The sequence below is a fragment of the Hyperolius riggenbachi genome, chromosome 4 (genome assembly GCF_040937935.1).
Source record: "Hyperolius riggenbachi isolate aHypRig1 chromosome 4, aHypRig1.pri, whole genome shotgun sequence".
Taxonomy (NCBI): Eukaryota; Metazoa; Chordata; class Amphibia; order Anura; family Hyperoliidae; genus Hyperolius; species Hyperolius riggenbachi.
Window position 1 is genome coordinate 149,618,457 of NC_090649.1, and position 21,461 is coordinate 149,639,917.

At 45.4% G+C, this 21,461-nt stretch overlaps 1 protein-coding gene and 1 long non-coding RNA gene across 2 annotated transcripts in view; one reads left to right on the forward strand and one right to left on the reverse strand.

The window, feature by feature from the left end:
• The window catches only part of SLC9A9 (solute carrier family 9 member A9), a 954,803-nt gene that overhangs the window by 527,684 nt on the left and 405,658 nt on the right, over nucleotides 1-21,461 (forward strand). The gene's annotated exons all lie outside the window — the stretch shown is intronic.
• Nucleotides 20,023-21,461, reverse strand: part of LOC137571534 (uncharacterized) — a 32,760-nt gene continuing 31,321 nt past the window's right edge. Inside the window, exon 3 of the long non-coding RNA XR_011031371.1 lies at nucleotides 20,023-20,263. This is a non-coding gene — a long non-coding RNA (uncharacterized lncRNA). The remainder of the gene's footprint in view (nucleotides 20,264-21,461) is intronic.

Consider the following 21,461-nt stretch of genomic DNA (forward strand, 5'->3'; position numbering starts at 1 on the left):
CCCTCCCTCCTTCTGTATGAAGAGTCCTGAGCAGAGCATAAATAAGAGGTTACTCACTTAGCTCTCAGCATTCCTGACAAGATCTCCTTTCAGTCAGGAGCACCACTAGCTACTTACTAAGGGTACCTCAGGCTACCTAATACTAAGGGGCACCTGTAGCTACCTATGACAGGCAAGTAAAGTAAGGGAGAAGTGACAGCTGGGACAGGCAGCACACTTGCGGTGCGGTTTGGGTGTTTGTGGGTTTGCGGAGGGTGAAGTCTAGGTTGCCAAGACATCTGTGCCTATAGGCTCCTGTGTGGTAAATCCGGGCCTGCCAGCTGCTGTGTTTCCCAGTCACATCCATTGCCAGGCTTGTACTGTATATGTGACGTCACACATGCGTCACCTGCTATAAGTGTCACCACGTGCCCCTCAATGTGGCACTTATGGTAGACAGCGGAGGAGACTAGGAGCAGCTGGACAATTGCGGCAGCTGCAGCCAGTGAGATTACACTGCATGAGCATTGGGGGGAGGCATTAACATTTAGGGGGACAGCAGCGAAAGCGGTATAACTAGGCCAATTCCTGAGAAATTTCATGCTGAAATTGTTTATGAATTGGCCTGTGGTGTATGGGCAACCAGCATATCTCCCTCCGATAAGATTAGATCGGAAAGAGATCTCTCTTGGTCGATCTGTTGATACATCACTAGATATATGTTGTTTTTTTATTATTTGGTTCACATTTATGTTTTGTACTAGTGGTTCTATTTAACCTTTTGGGGACCAACGTAGGTTGAATCTACGTCCAGCAGGTGGTGCTGCCGTCCTGACTGGACATTGATTCAACGTCCGTGCAAACGAACCGGCCCGACGTGATCGTGCGCACCTGAGAGGGGAGATTAAGCTGTCATATGACAGCTGACATCTCCCCTCAATGATCAGCAGCCATCGCGTATGGCTGCTGATCATGTGATCACTACGATCGTCGGCGGATCGTAGTGATCACTTTGACAGCAGCAGGGGGGGAAGAAAAGGATCCACTCGCCTCCGTGCAGTTCCCGCAATGATCAGCGTCCCCCCACTGCTCTTGCTGGCATCTCTGCTCCTTCTGACATGAAGTCATCAAGCCGCGACCTGGAACTGAACGACAGTAGGAGCAGAGATGCCGGCAAGAGTAGAGGGGTCCGCTGCGGCTCATCGCTGGTGCCTGGAAGGTGATGGCTGCTGCGTGCAGGGAGGACATCTGGCTAAAGGGGGGGGGACAAACAGCCCAGCACACCACAGAGGGCATCCGGCTGCCTGACCCCCCAAATGCCCCCCCCTTCAGCAAAAATACCTGGTCCTTAAGGGGAAGAGAACCAGAGATGAAGCACCCTCATGTATTTTATTACATTTATCAGTGGGAACATGACAGTAAACACCTACCCTGCTTTTAGTTTCATTGTTATCTGCTTAATTAGTCTATTAGCAACTGTGATAAGAATGCACCGACTATTCAGTCGAGGTTTGACCTGGAATCATTATAGCTGAGTCACTCTTCTGTGTAGTCTTTTCAAGCCCAAGCCTTCCCCTCTCCTGGCTTAGATTTCCTGCTTTGCATACTGAGAGCTGTGATGACTGGGAGGGGCTGCTGCTCCTGAGAGAGAAGCTCTGTGGCTGTAATATGATCCCTGTGTGCTCTGTGTTCACTAGATACTGATAATAACGGCAGTTTCATTCCTATGAGAGACACTTCCTACAGGCAGATATCATACCAAAATGAAAGCACATAGATGAAAGGCTGCATTTAGCCTAGATAGCAGCATAGTCTCATATAGCCTAGACAGCACATCCAGAACAACTGATAACCCGGAAGGAGAAGGGATATGAGCCGGCGGCCATATTTGATTTTTCCTGGAGCAATAATGGATAAAAAACACTAAAAAAGGCACACCAGAGCGGCAAAATTATCAGGTAGAGCATTTATTTTTTACAAGCTATCAATTGATATGTTTATTTTGTGTGAAACGTTCATCTCTGGTTCCCTTTAAGGGGGGTTAGGCAGCCGGTCCCGAAAGGCTTAAAGTCTTGCATATCTGTCTTATGTTCATGATGTGCTTCTGTGATGTGCCACGTTCTGTCTGTATTGCCTTGACAAAGGGGACCCCACGGGGCCCCGAAACGATTCGTTGGTGTAATGGAATGGAATTGTGTCACATGGGCTGAATAAAAGTCTGGAATTTGATTCCTGGAGTGTGCGGACCTTCTTGGATTTTCAGATTGTACTTCTACTGGTTCCAGCACCTCGCTGGTGGTGTGCGATCCCATATCTACTTGTGCATGATGTGCTTCAGTCCAGAGCGGATGGATGTCATTTATATGCACAATGATAACACCTTCCATTATATGCAAAAATATGCAGTGATGTGTTACAGGGTCTTTGTCCTGTTGAAAGAAACAGCCTTGGTGCAGCGTCAGCTTTGTCACTGATTCCTGAACATTAGTCTTCAGAATCTGCTGATACTGAGTGAAATCAAAGTGTCCCTCAACTTTAACAAGATTCCCAGTCCCTGCATTAGCCACACAGCCCCACAGCATGATGGAACTACCACCATATTTTACTGTAGGTAGCAGGTGTTTTTCTTGGAATGCTGTGTTCTTTTCCCTCCATGCATAATGCCCCTTGTTATGCCCAAGTAACTCATCAGTCTACAGCACCTTATTCCAAAATGAAGCTGGGTTGTCCAAATGTGCTTTAGCATACCACAAGCGGCTCTGTTTGTGCTGTGGGTTTTCTCTGCATCACTCTCGCATACAGCATCTCCTTGTGTAAAATGCGCTGAATGGTTGAACAATGCACAGTGGCTCCATCTGCAGCACAATGATGTTGTAGGTCTTTGGTACTGGTCTGTGAATTGACTCTGACTGTTCTCACCATTCGTCGCTTCTGTCTATCCGAGATTTTTCTTGGTCTGCGACTTCCTCTATAATCTCCCTGTGTCGCTGCGTCCAACTTTCCCTGTTATTAGGTACTGTACAGCTGGTACGGACAGGTGGACGGGACCGGGGAGCAAGGCGGGTTGGCGAGCAAGGCGTTGGTGGGTGTGGATGCGGGCGCGCGGCGGGTTCGGGCACGCACGGTGAGTGCGCGTATGTGCACTGGGGGTGGCAGTAGAAAAAAAAATATATATATATATATATATATATATATATATATATATATACATCAAAAATTGTGAAACAAGGTTTAATAAGTGGGATTTCTTGCCTTATATTATGAGGTTGGGACCATCAGTTGCATTGTGGAGAAGTCAGGTGGATACACAGCTGATAGTCCTACTGAATAGACTGTTAAAATTTGTATTATGGCAAGAAAAAAGCAGCTAAGTAAAGAAAATAAGTGGCCATCATTACTTTAACCCTCCTGGCGGTAACCCCGACCTGAGCTCGGGGTAGGAAATACATGCAACTAATGGTAATCCCGAGCTCAGGTCGGGGTAGCTAAAAATAGCTGTGTGCGCTGTGCAGGAGTCCCGCGCGCCGATCGGCGCTGCTCAGCGGGACTCCTGCATCTGTCCCCCGCAATGCGGCATGTGTGTTTGGCCGCCGGGATCCCCAGATCCCCTGTAATCTAGCGGGGACCCGGCGGCCATGTGATCGGGGGTAGTGGCGGCTGGCGGAGGCGGCAAATACCTGCTGTGCGGGAGTCCCTAGAGCGATCGGCGCTCCCCAGGGACTCCTGCCTGGCTCCCCCAGCAGCAGCGGCTGTCCCCTCTTCTTCTGCGGCTCTCCCCGCTTCTTCTATACGGAATTCCGGCCTCCGGGTCCCCCTCTCGCCCCAGAATGCTCCTGGGGACCCGGCGGCCAATCAGAGCAAGCAGCGTGACGTCGGGCGGCGTGACGTCATGGGGGTGGGCGGGAAATGTGAAAAAGATGATTTTTCATTGGCCCTAAAGTGCATTGTATTGGATACACATGTATGAATTACATGTGTATCCAATACACTGTTGCCACTTGCATCCCTGCTGTGAGCTGTGATCTGCTTTGATCTTTGTGATCTGCTGGATTTTTTGGATTTCTGTGTACCGACCTCTGCCTGAACTTTGACCTACTCTCTTTGCCTGCTGATTTTGCCCGATTGGATTTCCGTGTACCGACCTCTGCCTGAACTTTGACCTACGCTCTTTGCCTGCTGATTCTGACCGATATTGGATTTCCGTGTACCGACCTCTGCCTGAACTTTGACCTACGCTCTTTGCCTGCTGATTCTGCCCAATTTGGATTTCTGTGTACCGACCTCTGCCTGGATTTCGACTACTCTGCCTGCCGCCTGTACCGACCTCTGCCTGGATTTTTACTACGCTCTTCTCCTGCCACCTGCCTGTCACCTGCTATGGCGTCATCTTCAAGGCATCTCACAGCGGAAGCGCTGATGCAGTTAGAGGACAGCGATCCGGATATGCCGTCGCTGGAGGACTCCAGTGACAGTGATGCGCCTGGCAACCTGTCGTCCGACAGCGAGAGTGACAGCGATTCCATCCCCAGCGACACGGAGGTCAGTGACGCACGAGTTTGGTGCCCAGTCAACACCACTCGGGCTCCACCACCGCCCCCCCGTTTCCCTTTTACTGGGGAACCCGGCCTGAAGGTTGCTTGTGAACACTGCCCCCTGGCCTACCTGCAGCTGTTCTTCAGTGACGCTGTCATTGACAAAATCGTGATGGAGACGAACCGCTACGCCGCGCAAGAAATTGCTGCTCCACGAAGGCCCTTTTCCAGGACCAGGATGTGGGAGCCAATTACCAAGGAGGATTTGTGGCGGTTCCTTGGACTGATAATTCTGCAGGGGGTGGTGGGGAAACCCCTGCAGAAATGGTACTGGTCGACCAACAAAGTCATCGCCACCCCCTTCTTTGGCACGGTCATGTCAGAGTACCGCTTTGGACTCATTATGAAATTTCTGCATTTCGCAGACAACACTGCCTTTGATGAGTCCACCCACCCTGCGCCAAAGCTAAAGAAGATGTGGGAGGTTCATCAGCTGGTCATGGAAAACTTCCGCAACACTTATGTACCCCAGAGGGACATAAGTGTGGATGAAAGCTTGATGGCCTTCAAGGGCAGACTGTCCTGGATCCAATATATCGCATCCAAGAGGGCCCGGTTTGGAGTAAAGTCCTACACTTTATGCGAGTCTGCCACCGGATACATCTGGAACAGCGTACTGTACACCGGGAAAGGGACACAGTTCAACCCTGCATTCAGCAATTACGGGCTGGCGACTTCATCCGTGCTGTCCTTGGTGGAGCCACTTTTGAATAAGGGGTATTGTTTGACGACGGACAATTTTTATAGTTCACCTGAACTGTTTGAGTTTCTTATCAGGAACAAAACCGACGCCTACAGCACCGTTCGTCCTAACCGGCGAGAAATGCCTACTGCCTTCGCCAAGCAAAAGCTGAAATCTGGGGACATTGTGGCTTGGCAGAAGGGAAAAATGTTGGCACTCCGCTGGCGTGACAAGAGGGACGTGTGTGCGCTCAGCACTGTCCACGATGCATCCTCTGTCACCACCAGAACGCGAGGAGGGAAAGTCCTGGACAAGCCGCAAGTCATCCTGGACTACAACCATACAATGGGTGGGGTGGACCGAGCTGACCAGGCGATGACATACTACCCCGCAGTGCGGAAACAGCAGAAAAAGTACTATAAAAAAAATTTTCGTCATCTGCTGGAACAGGCATTGTGGAATGCATTCATCTTGCATAAGCAACGCAGTGAAAGGCCAGGATCACATGCTGACTTCATATGGAAACTGTGTGAAACCATATGCCTGAAGTACCCAACTTCATCATCAGATGTGCGAGTTGGGCGCCGTGCATCATATGTGGTCAATCCGGAGCGCCTCACTGGCCGCCACTTTTCTGAATATATCCCACCCACTCCAAAAAAAGCGACACCAACAAGAATGTGTGTTGTTTGCTGCAGCAAGACGGATAGCAAGGGGAAGAAAGTCCGCAAAGAAACCCGGTTTTACTGCCCGGACTGTGATGTCGGCCTGTGTCCCGTTCCATGCTTTAAGATTTACCACACACGGGAGGTGTACTAGGGATATACTGTACTAATTATTGTATATACTGTACTGATTATTGTATATATATATATAATCTGCTGCTTATTTGTACCGTTTTGCTATTTAATTTTATTGATAAATTTATTTTTTCCTGCAAATTTGTGTTCCAGTCTTTTATTTATATGTAAAATGTCTACCATGCTTTTATTCTGACATATTTTGGTGAGTTATAACTTTTGAATCGGAGGCCCTAAAATTCTTGAAAACAATGTACCGCTTTTGACTCCTAATTCCAGACAGAAATGAACCGCCAGGAGGGTTAAGAAATGAAGGTCAGTCAGTCCGAAAAATTGGGAAAACTTTGAAAGTGTTCCCAAGTGCAGTCTCAAAAACCATCAACTGCTACAAAGAAACTAACTCACATGCGGACTGTCCCAGGAAAGGAAGACCAAGAGTAACCTCTGCTGCGGAGGATAAATTCATCTGAGTCACCAGCCACAGAAATCGTAGGTTAACAGAAGCTCAGATTAGAGACCAGGTCAATGCCACACAGAGTTCTAGCAGTAGACACATCTCTAGAACAGCTGTTAAAGAGAGTCTGAAGCGAGAATAGAACTCGCTTCAGACCTCATAGCTAGCAGGGGCATGCGTGCCCCTGCTAAAACGCCGCTATAGCGCGGCTTAACGGGGGTCCCTGTCCCCCCAAACCCCCTTTGTGCAGCGGGGGAGCGCTTCCTGGTTGGGGCAGGGCTGTATCTCCGCCTCTCCCCCGCCCCTCTCAGTCTTCCTTCACTGAGAGGGGCGGGGGAGAGGCGGCGATGCGCGTCTGATAGACGCGCTGGGAGGCAGGGCTGCAGCCGTTAGCCCTGCCTCCAGGAAGGATATCTCCAGCGACCATTTTCCGACCAACATTTGCGGGGGGTGGGTTGGGGGTGAAGGGACCCCCGTTAAGCCGCGGGATAGCGGCGTTTTAGCAGGGGCACACGTGCCCCTGCTATATATAAGACCTGAAGCGAGATTTATTTTTTTTGTTATTAAAAGCTTTATTACGCATATCAATCAGTCAACAGTGCAGTGAAATACAGCGGACTATTTTAGAAACAACAACAATACGTCTAACAAATCTGTATACGGGAGCAAGAAGTAGTCAGCTAGACCGTTCAACCTAGGAAATGGGGTATCCAGTACCTCCTTCTGAGATCCTAGGGATCAGTTCTGAAGCGAGATTTAGTCTCGCTTCAGTGTCTCTTTAAGAGGAGACTGTGTGAATCAGGCCTTCATGGTAGAATATTTGCTAGGAAACCACTGCTAAGGACAGGCAACAAGAGACTTGTTTGGGCTAAAGAACACAAGGAATGGACATTAGACCAGTGGAAATCTGTGCTTTGGTCTGATGAGTCAAAATTTGAGATTTTTGGTTCCAACCACCGTGTCTTTGTGCGACGCAGAAAAGGTGAACGGATGGTCTCTAGATGCCTGGTTCCCACCGTGAAGCATGGAGGCGTGATGGTGTTGGGATGCCTTGCTGGTGACACTGTTGGGGATTTGTTCAAAATTGAAGGCAAACTGAACCAGCATGGCTACCACAGCATCTTGCAGCGGCATGCTATTCCATACGGTTTGCGTTTAGTTGGACCATCATTTATTTTTCAACAGGACAATGACCCCAAACACACCTCCAGGCTGTGTAAGGGCTATTTGGCAAGGAAGGAGAGTGATGGGGTGCTGCGCCACATGACCTGGCCTCCACAGTCACCAGAGCTGAACCCATTTGAGATGGTTTGGGGTGAGCTGGACCGCAGAGTGAAGGCAAAAGGGCCAACAAGTGCGAAAGCATCTCTGGGAACTTCTTCAAGACTGTTGGAAGACCGTTTCAGGTGACTACCTCTTGAAACTCATCAAGAGAATGCCAAGAGTGTGCAAAGCAGTAATCAAAGCAAAAGGTGGCAACTTTGAAGAACTTAGATTATGACATATTTTCAGTTGCTTCACACTTTTTGGTTATGTACTATACTTCCACATGTGTTAATTCATAGTTTGGATGCCTTCAGTGGGAATCTACAATACTCATAGTCCTGAAAATAAAGAAATAAAGAAAACTATTTGAATGAGGTGTGTCCAAACTTTTGGTCTGTACTATATATATATATATATATATATATATATATATATATATATATATATATATATATATATATATATATATATATACACTGATTATTGCACAGTTCATGGTATATCTTTATACGGCATATAATGGCATTTGTTGCAGCTGTCACCTGCTGGTAAATCATGTGTTTATCTTTTATTGGGTGTTTGTGACAATCTAACAGTGGCTGCACCATGAAGGTCATTGCCATATGGAACATTTATAAGATTCTCCAGGACTGGGGATTAGTGGTAGTTATAAGTGATCACGTAAACTTGCCCTGGATTTACTGAAACTTATTTTATTTATCCTGTTCTTCATCTTTTGTGCCATAAGTTGTAGAGAGATAGAAAGACCACTGTCCTTTATAGGCCTGTCACAAGATTCTGCCTTTCTCCAGTCGTCTTCCCATGAACAAGGGTTGCTAAAAGGTTACTGAGCCCACACACACTTGCAGCAAGCATTTTTTTTATAATGTAAGCTGTTGGGCATTTATAAAAAAAAAATACTTGCTGCTTGCATATGCACAATTCTTAACTCATTAGTAACTTCAATAGAGTTATCTTGTTTAAGATAAGTGCACTGCTTTTGACTTTAGTTTCTGCTTTGATCTCTTTCTACTAGCAGAAAATATAGAAACTAGAAGCAGAAGTCCTCTGTTATTGTCTCACATTGCCCCCTAGTGACAAGTAGCCATACATACGCATTACAACAGTACTAATTAGAAGCAGCGAAATGTAACAAATAAGAAATCATAAAGAGTGCTAAAATAAATTAGCCTGGGGCACTTGAAAACCTTTAAATAAATTGGCTGCCAAAGGGTTAATTCAATAATTCATTATCCATTCTGACATGTTGCAGGAGAGGGAAGTAGTTATTTGCCACCTAGCATAATGTTTTCTTAGATGTGGTGTTTTTTTTCTGTCTGTGCAGTAACTTTAGTGGTTAAAAGGGGGTGGGCCACATGTGGCACATTGAGTCTGCCACAGCTCCATGACCCCAGCAGTGTGTTGCAACTTTCCATTGCTCCTCATATGGCATTGCGTTTTCTACTGGCACCATAGTTTCATCTTTCCGTTGTCACCCAAAGTGTGTTCTAATACCTCAAAATATGACCTAGCCTAAATTGATTTCTTTGTTCCCACATGTATTTCCTGGGTATGTAGAGCTGCAGTGCTTATTCTCTTTCTGCTGTTTACCATGCAAGCGGCATGTTCAGTGACTGGGCTGGCTTAGAAGAGGAGAAGCAAAGTATGTGATAGCCATGCTTGTGGAGAGGAGTGCTGCAGCCACTGTGTTCTTGAGAGCTGCACAGGAATGAGGGCATTAAATAATGCTGGCTACCATCTCCCTGATGTCTGCTTTCACTTGAATAGGGAGTGCATGGGTGGGTATGTGATGAAAACCAGAGAGAGAGAGAGACAATATATTATTTGTATCAACCAGGCTGGGGAACAAAGGGGAAGAAGGAGGCACAAATGGAGAAAGAAGGGAGACACAATGGGGGAAACCAGGAGGCACAGAAGTAGGCAGAGGGGGACTGAAGGAGGCACGGGGGACAGAGGGATGCATAGGGGGGAAAGATAGCACATAGGGACACAGTGGAGGCTGCCTGCAATTTACACTATCTGGACCTTGTGATGTCTGTTCTCCAGAGACCTGCGATACTGCTGCTCCTTAGGACACCAAACTTCCTGCTGCTGCACACACACAGCAGAAGCAGGTGATAGAACATCAGTTGGGGCAGGGCTTTGTCTGTGGGTGGGGCTTAATCCAGGGGCATAGTCCCCCCAGGACCAATGGCACTCTAGGCAATGGCCTGGAATGCCTTTTCCTAATAATGGCCCTGCAGGGTTTTAACTACAAAACTTTGATAGGCCCCCATTTTGTGAAGCACTTGGGTTCTGTGCCATATGGTCTGGATGCCCATTAACCAATTTCAGCAATAAGTCAGTTGTTTGCTATTGCACTACTGCATCTGATCAGTTATCCCTGGCACAGTAGCTTAAAGGAATACTATCGATACCCAAGTGTTCTAAAATGACAATGTACAAATAATGGCTAAGTAGCTGAGTAAACCTTTTCCTATTTTTCATGTTAAATATCAGAGGCAAAAGCTGTAATTTATTGAGGGTAGGATTTAGCTATATTGGGGCAAATCAATTGCAGAAGGGGTGTCTGCTTCAATGCACAGCCAGAGTTGCATATCAGACTACAGAAAGCAAATATCAAACATATCAAACTCTGAAAGCAAAAACAGTATGAAAAGCTGTGACAATTAGTTAAATTTTCTCTGCTCTCTTCAGACACTCCAGTCAGAAACACAGGACACAGAAGCTGCAGCTGTTGGGAGCTTTCTCTCTGTCACACACAGAGTTACACACAGAGTTACACACAGAGTTAACTGATCAAGTGTGACGGGAATTTCCCCTCTCCTCATGGCTCTGTCTGCCGTCAGTTTTGGCGTCAGTAAAGTTTGAAAGTATTTTGATAACAGTAAGCAAAGAGGTTTCTACTAAAATGTATACACCAGTACTTAGCAGCACTTCCCAAACAAGTCCTGTGTCAATTGAAAAAAATATGTGTATTCCTTAAAGGCAATAGAACTGGGGTCTGTAGCCAAAGGATGACGGAAAGTGAGTATTTTTTATTGTACTGGTTAGGGATAGGTGTCACTGTAGGGGGGGATAGCGTTAAGGACAAGGTAAGGTAAGTATATGTTTTGCAGTTAAACCTTAGGTAGCTCATTAAAAACCCCTCCTTGATTCAGATGATTCAAATCTAAAGTAGATGTGCTCTATAGACGTGCTTCCAGCAGCCTTAAAAATTGGTTTGCTTATGGGGAAAGTTCAGAACATTATACAGTAACTCCCAACAAGCACAAGGGAGTAATCCGGAGAATCACAAAAGCAATAAAAGATGATTTGTAGTTATGGTGATTGTGCTGAACACATACAATTAAAAGATGCCACATAGGAGGCAGTCCCAAAACAGTAGTAGAGAATGACTTTATCTGTGTTGGGCAAAATAAAAATCAGCCTTCTTGATGTGGTCCAAGCCTTTGTAGGTGTAATGTAAAATCTTGAAATATTCGTCCAGCAAGGGAACACAACAAGTCCATCTCCTCTAACGTTTAAAGGAATTATGTAATACAGTGGGTGTACTATGGTCATTAAGTGCTTTAAAGTAGTAATTATCCTCATAAAGCTTTCTGAGGTCTGAGGAGATAAATACATCAAGCTAACAGTGTGTCTGATAAGGGGAATACTGACCTCCACCATCACCTCATGATCTATAGATACGCTGACCATCATAAGTTCAGATTTATCTCAATTAATTTTATATCCATGCAAACATATGGCATGAAAGATTTCACCCAAAACCAGAGAGGGGCTTTTAATTGTTTAATAGATGCCATCTGCATAAAGTAGAATGTGGTTATTTATTCTTCCAAAGTGAATGCCTTAAAAGGTTTCCAACCCTTTAATGGTCAATACTAAGGGTTCAAGTCAAAACAGGTATTGAGAAAACAGGCAGTTATGATGGGTGCCCTTAAAGGGACACTTAAGTCAGACAAAAAAAATTAGTTTTACTCACCTAGGGCTTCCAATAGCCCCCTGCAGCTGTCCGGTGCCCTCGCCATCTCCCTCCGATCCTCCTGGCCCCGCCGGCAGCCACATCCTGTTTCGGTGACAGGAGCTGACAGGCTGGGGACGCGAGTGATTCTTCGCGTTCCTGGACACAATAGCGCCATCTATGCTGCTATATGGTATATGATATATGCTATAGCAGCATAGATGGCGCTATTGTAGCCAGGAACGCGAAGAATCACTTGCGTCCCCAGCCTGTCAGCTCCTGTCACCAAAACAGGAAGTGGCTGCCGGCGGGGCCAGGGGGATCGGAGGGAGACGGCGAGGGCACCGGACAGCTGCAGTGTCCCTTTAAAGTGCTAGATGGTTTTGGAAATATAAATAGTAGTTACAAGATTATTATAACAAATATCATACATGGAAAAAGGGGATAAGAGGCGCCAAAAATGTATAAAACTTTGTTAAAAACATATAAAATATAAGAGAAAGAGGTGGCTTACCTCCAAAGATGACACCAAATGATTACAAAGGCGATGCGCCTTATGGGCCCCTGCCCACCTCTTCAGGCCCACAGTCGTCCTAGAAACAATAGCCAAGCCAAGCTCCGAAAGTTTTATAGTTTTTGAGTGCTTTTTAGCCACTTTGTGCTTCCCATCTTTACTTGGAGGGATCCTGGTCCTCGGTTGTTTAAACCAACTGTCCCAGCAGTACTTTTTCAGAATGTGACCACATGAGGATCATCCGAGATCACCTGGGTGGAGACGGGTTAATAATCTCCACCTGTCTTCTTGGTTGATTGCCCATTTTGCAACCTTTTCTTGTGAGTACCACTCCATTGTAATCACTACCCTTTGTAGTGACATACTACAACATTTGGGCTTCTGCTGTTTTTTCTAAGGTGCTGTGTCATCTTATCCTACCCTGATCATACAGAGAGTTCCTAAATGCATCCTTGAAGCCAAAGAGCCTTATGTAAACTTTAGGTAACCCCAGTTAATGCTATTGAATGTAGTACATGGAATAAGAACGGCCCCAATAGCTCTTCAGATGTTTTTGTAACTAATTTCCCCCTGACACACCCTATTGTGTCAGTTTAATGTTAAAAGATGTATTCAGTTTAATTTCCCATAATTCATTCATATTACCTACTGTTGTAACATACCTAGTCTAAAATAGTGAAGTTCTCAGTAAATCACATTATAAAAGGATTTTCTATTAACATTCTGGGCATAGATATTAGCTGTTGTATGAATTGAATTATGTAATTTAATTTTCAGAAAAATGTCTGCCTTGTCTGACTTTTATAAGATCAATAAATTCAATAAGGAGTTCTTTATTAGTAAGTATACAAATTCCACATTCTTTATTAGGGGAGGCAGAAAAAATATTTGCCAATCCAAGATCTGGTTCGCTTCTCATATTCAAAGCAGTTAAGACAGATTTCCTTTATTAATAGAACATCTGATTTAGTACTTAAATATCTCAAAATCCCTGCCCTCTTTATTATATTATTCAGGCTCATTGCATCTAATGAAGAAACTTTGACATTAATCATTAAAAAAAAAGCTTAAGAAAAAGAACCCAAACAGTTCAATAAAATGCATTGATTTCACATACTTTTAAGATTGAACATAACAAAATGAGGTAAAAAAAATGCAAAAATGCAAAGATGGGTCCATGGAATAGAGGACACAAAAAAGGAGTCACATTGTTCCCTGTCTGTGTAGCCAGGCTAAGATCCAGATCCAGCAAGCTCAGTAACCCATCAAACTTCTCAGAATCCCCTGCAGCCACAAATTGTTAAATACAGCTTTCTCCAGAAGAAGGTGCTCACTACTGTGACCACAATTTGTACTGCCTTGGAGATAGCCACTATGAACAAACTTACTCTCAAAAGTTCCCGGAAGCCAGTGGGTAGGAGAACAGGGGAAGGTTACCTTAACAGGCTTTCGCCTCTCCACCGTCTAATGTCACTTTACACATCGAAATTACTTTTATTTTGGTCTGTTCTGGCAGAAACTTTATTCCCCAGAAGTTTGTGTCCGGGCATAAAATCCAGTTGAGCCACTAATTTTCTGCTGTCTTAGAATGGCTGTGTAACGATCGGTGTAACACAGAGAGGGTCTGATTACCGGTGATCTGCAGTATCACCGAGAATGCAGAATATACCCGATTATTGATGATCTGCAGTATCACCGATAATCAGATATATCTACTAACCTCTGGACACCTAAGATAGCAAGTGAGTGTTAAGTGCAACAGTAATAGTTCCTTCCGTAGGCCTAGACTCTCCCGGGGGAGGAGCTAGGCTGAGAGACGGAAGGACAGAGTGTGAGTGATGCCAGGGAGAGGGTGTCACTAACAGGTCTGGGAACTGCCTCTAACAGTAAGGCCAGTTCTCGAGGTCGGGCAATCCAGGTCGTTAACACACAGACAGATACGGTACAGATTCAGGAGACAGATACGGAATCCAGTAAACAGGCAGGGTTTGGCAACGGAGTATCAGAATAGCGAGGTACAGAATCAGAATGCAAATACAGAGTCCAGGAACGAGCAGAGTTTGGCAACAGGATATCAGAAATAGCAAGCTACAGAATCAGAGTTCAGGAGGATAGTCAGGCAGGCAGAAGGTCATAACAAATAATACAGTTCAATATTCCTAGCGCTAAGGTGTGAGGTCCATGGTCGTCAAAACCTTTGGAAACTATGCTAGAACACAGATACAGACAAGGCCTGAGTGCTACCACGTAGTGATCGCAACGCCAGACACCAGAGGAATGCCCAGCACCCAGTATATATACACCAGTGCACTCCAGCACCTCCCTTAAGTGCTGGACCAATGAAAATTGTTGCAATTGTCAGCTGACCGGCCTGGTCAGCTGACCCTCCTCTGACTGCCATAAAGGCCCTGCCTTTCTGCGCGCGCGCGCATCCTCCTAAATCAGTGTGGACTATCAGTCCCAGCCACACCAGTCATGTGTTGTAATGTTGTTGCTGTATGGGATGCGGAATCCGCCGCCACGCTGTCTGAGCGTGCGGCGTTTCCTCCGCATCCCGCCTTACCGAGAGAAGCAGGCCTATGCGTACAAACCGCCGCGTGTGACGCGGCGGTTTCTCCGCGTTCCGCTATGCCAGCCGCGGAAACAGCCGCCTCCTCTTGCGTCCATGCGGCAGCTTTTCCGCGTTTCTTCACAGGCTGGCAACAGCAACTAGGACTAAAATATTGTTTTATTTTGGATTACTGTCCATTACTGTCAATGGATTAAATACTGCGTGTTACTTCGTAACATGGGTTATTGGCATTACTAAAAAAAGGAACTAACTGTGAAATCTGGTGTCCATATGCTCTCCAAGCTTTCTAACTTCTGAAAGAGGCCTTTTTCCTCAGCTTTGCTTCATCCAGGAACTTCTCAGACTTTGTTGCTGGAAGTTAATGCATCAGCAGTTGGTGTTGGAGCTGTGCTTCCTCAACGAAAGGTTTTGACTAGCTTTGCTCTTGTTGGTTTTTGTCTAAAAAAAATTACAAAAAATTCCTAACAAAAACTATTCCATAGGTGATTAGGAGTTATTTACTGCTAAGCTTGCTTTAAGACAGTGGTGTCCCATGTTAAAAGGGACACATTATCCATTTACACAGTTCACAAGAACAGGCAATATTTGCAGACATCTCAGTGCATTAATCCCTACTAAGCACAGCGAGCATTTTTTTTTCTCCTGTTTCGATTTTACACTTTATCACACAGGTTCCAAGTATAAGAAGGCTTATGTACTGTCCCACTCCTTTTGATAAGGAGGATCTTGAGCGTAAAACAGGTTTTGTTACTGACACTGCACAATTGTTGATTGTCTAAGGGGGAGAGTTTTGTCCTCCTGTCTGAGCTTTCCTCAGAGTCCACTGTGGTCATGATGTTCTGTAAAATTGACCAGCTGCAAAGGTCACCAGTTCAAATCCCTCTTCTGGAAGACCCTCTGCCATTTATTGAATTCAAGTTAAACTTTTCTGTCAAACTATCACCCACTATCCAACAGAAGACTTTATTGTAATTTTGCCAATAAGCCTGTAACGATTGGTGTCAGCAAGAACAGATTTTTTTGATTATTGGTGATCTGCAGTATCACCAATAATACAGATGCTATACCTGATTATGTAGTGATCTGCAGAATCACCAATAATGCTAGTATAGCAAGACACAGGACAATCGGATGTAAGGATAAGTGTTTGGTGCAACAGTAATACAACGTATACTAATCACCCGTGGAGCTGGTGATTCAGACTGTGATCGTATGTTCTGCCCCTTCCAGCCAATGGTGCCATTCTTCAAAGGCTAACTTAATGGCCAAGAGCTCCCTATTGCCAATATTGTAGTTCCTCTCGGCTGGAGAGAACCTACGAGAAAAGAAGGCACATGGATGTAGTTTGCCTTGAAGGCCAGAGCGTGGAGACAGCACAGCCCCAACCCCAATCTCCGATGCGTCCACCTCAACAATGAAGGGGAAAGTGACATCCACATGTCTCAGAATGGGAGCAGAACAAAATAACTTTTTCAACGTAGCGAAGGCAGACTGTGCCTCTACTGTCCAATGGTAGGTGTCAGCCCCCTTCTTGGTAAGGTTGGTGAGGGGTGACATTACAGAAGAAAACCCTTTGATGAACTTCCTGTAGTAATTGGCAAAGCCAAGAAATCTTTGGAGTGCCTTCAATCCTACAGGTTGAGGCCACTCCAATACAGCAGAGACTTTTTCAGGATCCACGGAGAGACCTGAAGTGGAAATGATATATCCCAAAAAAAGGGACCTTAGTGACTTCAAAGAGGCATTTTTCTAACTTCGCATACAACGAGTTCTGCCTCAATTTTCTTAAAACGAACTTCACATGTTTCCGATGTTCTGTTAAATTGGGTGAGAAAATCAGTATATCATCTAGATACAATAGTACAAATTTTCCAAGAACTTCCCTAAAGACTTAATTAATCAACTCCTGGAAGACGGCAGGAGCATTACACGACCCGAAGGGCATGACCAGATACTCGTAGTGCCCATCGGGCGTGTTGAATGCCGTCTTCCATTCATCACCATCCCTAATGCGTACCAGGTTGTATGCTCCTCGTAGGTCTAGCTTAGAGAAGATACTGGCATTAGTCACATGAGCAAACAAATCGTCAATCAAAGGCAGTGGATAGCGATTTTTCACTGTGATCTTATTTAAACCCCGATAGTCAATACAAGGTCGAAGCCCACCGTCCTTTTTCTGTACAAAAAAGTGACCGGGAAGGACGGATAAATCCCTTGGCCAAATTTTCTTTAATGTATTCCTGCACAGCCAGCTTCTCTGGCCCCGACAGATTATAGAGATGGGCTCTTGGGGGCATACAACCTGATCTTAACTCTATGGGACAGTCGAAGCTCCGGTGTGGCGGGAGTTTCTCCGCTGATTTTGGACAAAACACGTCAGAAAATTCCGCGTACTGCACTGGCACCCCTTTCACCTGAACCTTGGTGGCGCAAACAGCAACTTTCTCCAAACAATGATGATGACAATGGGCTGACCAGCTCTGTAGCTGACCTGAAGCCCAGTCGATCTGAGGGGAGTGTAGTTGCAACCAAGGCATACCGAGGATTATGGTAGAGGTTGCCATTTGCAGGACAAAGAACTGTAGTTTCTCCTTATGCAGAACCCCTATATTACACAACAATAAGGGGGTCTGGGAGAGAGGCTGTCTACACTGTAACGGAGAGTCATCTACCGCTGTGATCTGAATCTGCCGGTTTAAAGGAAGTAAGGGAATCCCCAATTTTTTTGACAAAGTCATAATCTATAAAATTAGCTGCAGAGCCTGAGTCCACGAATGCTTCTGTGGCCGTGGCCCGACCCTCCCAGGTAATGGAGCAAGGGAGGAGTAAACAGTTATTATCTAGAGGTAAACACGGCTCGCCTAGGGTATTACCTCTGACTACACCTAGGCGGCAGCGTTTCCCGACTTTTTAGGGCAATTCTGGACAATATGACCCTTCTCAGCACAGTATAGACAGAGTCTTTCTGACCTTGTGCGATTCTTCTCCACTTGTGTTAACCTAGACTGACCGATCAGCATCGGTTCATCCTGAGGTGACGAGGGTGGAGAAGAGGCGTAGGAAACAGATCTTATAGCATTTCTCCCACGGGTTTGTTTTTGATAGCGAAGGCGGCGATCAACGCGCACCGCCAATGAAATTGCTTCGTCCAGAGATTTAGGCTCAGGATGACCTAACATCGAATCAGAAACTGCATCGGATAGCCCTGACAGGAAAGTCTAATAAAGCATACTTTCCCCATCTAGTTGAAACAGCCCACCTCCTAAATTCTACTGGGTTACGACCCTGCCTGAGATTCTTTAGTTTCCTTTCAGCCTTGATAGCAATATCCGGATCATCGTATATAACGGCCATAGCCTTAAAAAAAAAACTCCTGAACTGAGAATAATGCCTCATGCCCTGTGTGAAGACTATATGCCCATGTTTGTGAATCTCCTGACAAAAGGGTCTTTATAAAGGTTACCCTCTGGTTCTCAAATCCTGACAGATTGGGCCTCAACTCAAAATAGGATAGCACACGGTTTCTGAAAGTTAGATCTATGCCCCGAAAACTTTTCAGGTATGGACATATGAAGGTCCATGACAGGAAGAGATCGCACTGTATCAATAGTCGTTTGAAGTACCTGTACTGTCCCAGACAGTTCAGTGATCTGAGTCTGTTGGGTATTGATCACCCCGGTAAGACTGTTTACTGTGGTGGTCAGGACTTCAAGCTGACTACGCAGTGCGTCCATAATGTTTGGTCTGCTGTTCTGTAACGATTGGTGTCAGCAAGAACAGATTTTTTGATTATTGGTGATCTTCAGTATCACCAATAATACAGATGCTATACCTGATTATGTAGTGATCTGCACAATCACCAATAATGCTAGTATAGCAAGACACAGGAAAATCGGATGTAAGGATAAGTGTTTGGTGGAACAGTAATACAACGTATACTGATCACCCGTGGAGCTGGTGATTCAGACTGCAGTCAGTAGTCACCTGAGGAGCAGGTGATACAGACCGTACTGCAGCTACTGATCACCTGAGGAGCAGGTGATTCAGACTGTGCTGCAACTACTGCTCACCTGAGGAGCAGGTGATTCAGACTGTACTGCAGCTACTGGTCACCTGAGGAGCAGGTGATTCAGACTGTACTGCAGCTACTGGTCACCTGAGGAGCAGGTGATTCAGACTGTACTGCAGCTACAGGTGATTCAGACTGTACTGCAGGTGATTCAGACTGTACTGCAACTACTGGTCACCTGAGGAACAGGTGATTAAGCTGTACAGAGAATCCCTCACCAGAGACTAGACTCACTGGTGAGGGCAGAAGAGTCAGACAAGCAGATTCGGCAACAGACGGACAGATACGGTACGGTTCAATTAGTACTTTAGCTATCAACAGAATCTGACTAAGTGTGGATCCCCAGCTCCTGCTGGTTCTAGCACACTTTGCTAACACGTAGCATTTGCAACAGCAGACGAGGAGCCACTGACAGGCAGGTCCTATATATACTGAGAGCGACCATTAGCGCCGCCCCAGTCCCTCAGCCAATCAGGAGCACTGCTGGAGTCAGCTGACCGGCTGATCAGCTGACTCCCCTTCTATTCGCATAAAGGTCCTGTCGCCTGGCGCGCGCGCAGCCCTCAGTCTATGTGCAACTGAAGGACCAGGCAAAACTCCACCATGTAATAGCGCGGCTGAGGCCGCCGGCTGAGACGCGGAGATAGCCGCCATGCCGCTCACCGATGCGGCGGCATCTCCGCTATCCATTACAGTACCAGGCAAAACTCCACCATGTAATAGCGCGGCGGAGGCCGCCGGCTGAGACGCGGAGGCAGCTGCCATGTCGCTCACCGCTGCGGCGGCATCTCCGCTATTTATTACAAAGCCACAAGGATATCAGGTGAGAGTGGGCCTCTCTCCATTCACAAAGCTGTTCCTTAATCTTTCGGCCCTCATGCAGCCATTATTTCCTGGTCTGACCCATATGACTTCACTAAAACCCACTAATTGCCTCAAAGAACTAGAATTTTCAGCTGATGTGTAGAACTGGTTTGACATGATTCCACTGATAATCTGCTTATCCTTGGATGTGTTTGTAACTGTGTGTATGTGGGTGAGAGCTAGGAAGGAGAAACTCAAATATTGTAGATAGACAGAGAGGGGAAAAGAGAAAAAGCGCTGGATTTTGAAGTACATAGAAAAAAGCTTTATTCACACGAATACATCATTGTACATACTAGACATAAACAGACATTAACGTTAAAATCTCATCTCAAGGGTAACAACCCTAGGTGAATCACAAGGTGGGTCCTGGCCCCGTCACTATGGCCAGTAGTGGTCGGTCCCAGTTGGAAGAGGGAAGGCAGGCTGGCATCCTGGTCAACCTCCGCCAGTGACGTCATAACGCGTTTCAGCTTTCCAAGCCTTCATCAGGTGAGACAGACAGAGAGATGTAGATAGATAGTTAGACTTTGCAAGTGTAAAAAGGTCTAATGAGAATGTGGTTGGTAGAATTAGTAGTTTGGGGCTCTTCAATACCACTCAGCTTCATGTCGGGATTTAGTTTTGCCTTGGGAAATTACTCAATGTGGATTTCTTACTTAATTTGCTTTAGAAATAAGATTTTTTTTTCTCTTTCTGGTCTTATCATATTATAGAGACAAATCATATTTTAAGCGTAATATATTTGACAGTCCAAGTAGCTGCATAAAATGTAAATGTGAGATGGGATGTCATTCATCATACATTGCTAAAAATAAGCTCCCTTTGCTTTAAGTAAAACATCAAGTTCTATTACTAGGCTGCCACAATAATAAGGATTTAGTGACTTGGTTATTAAGAGAACCTTGTCATATTTTACCATCTTTCAACATGTATTTAATAGAACTTCCAGTTAAATCAACACTTTCCTATAAAAACCCCTGTGACAGATCGGTAATGTGATGAGAGATGATGAAGCCTGACACACCTGAAAGCTATCCATTAGATCACACTAGGAATGTTATCTGATGTTTAGCAAGACATAAAAATGCACCCTTTTCTGGGATAGGTGCAGTGATGTATATATCTGGAATAATTCAGGTTTATGGTCACAATGAAGCTGCATTCATTGTCCTGCAGATAGAGAAGCAGATGCCCTCTTGCAATGTGAGATCAGTAATGAAATGCATAGGCTTGTTTTTCTACTTTTTATTCATAGTCCTTATTCATATTTAATGTCACATACAGCACCATTTTAATGCCTTGCTAGGCACTTTGCGCTAACTGATCTCCTAGATCTGTCTTTGTGTCTTTGGAATGCTGTTGTTTCATTTATCTGCATTGGTGCCTGGCAGCTATTTTCAAGGCTTTAAAAGGTTGAAATCTGTCTTTATCACCGACCTGCAGTCATCCGTTTTCCCTCCCGTTCCCTTGTCATCCCTTTACAGTCTGGCCTTGCACTCTGCATGTCTTCCCAGCTCTTTGTCACTTTCAGAATCTCAGCCCAAGAGAACCTCCTTGACCTACTCCTCTCTTGAAATAACTATATGCTCAGAGTGTATTAACCATGATGGCTATTTAACATGACTTCACCATTTTGCAATCAACACTGCAGCCATTTAACCTTTCAGTGTTCTACTTG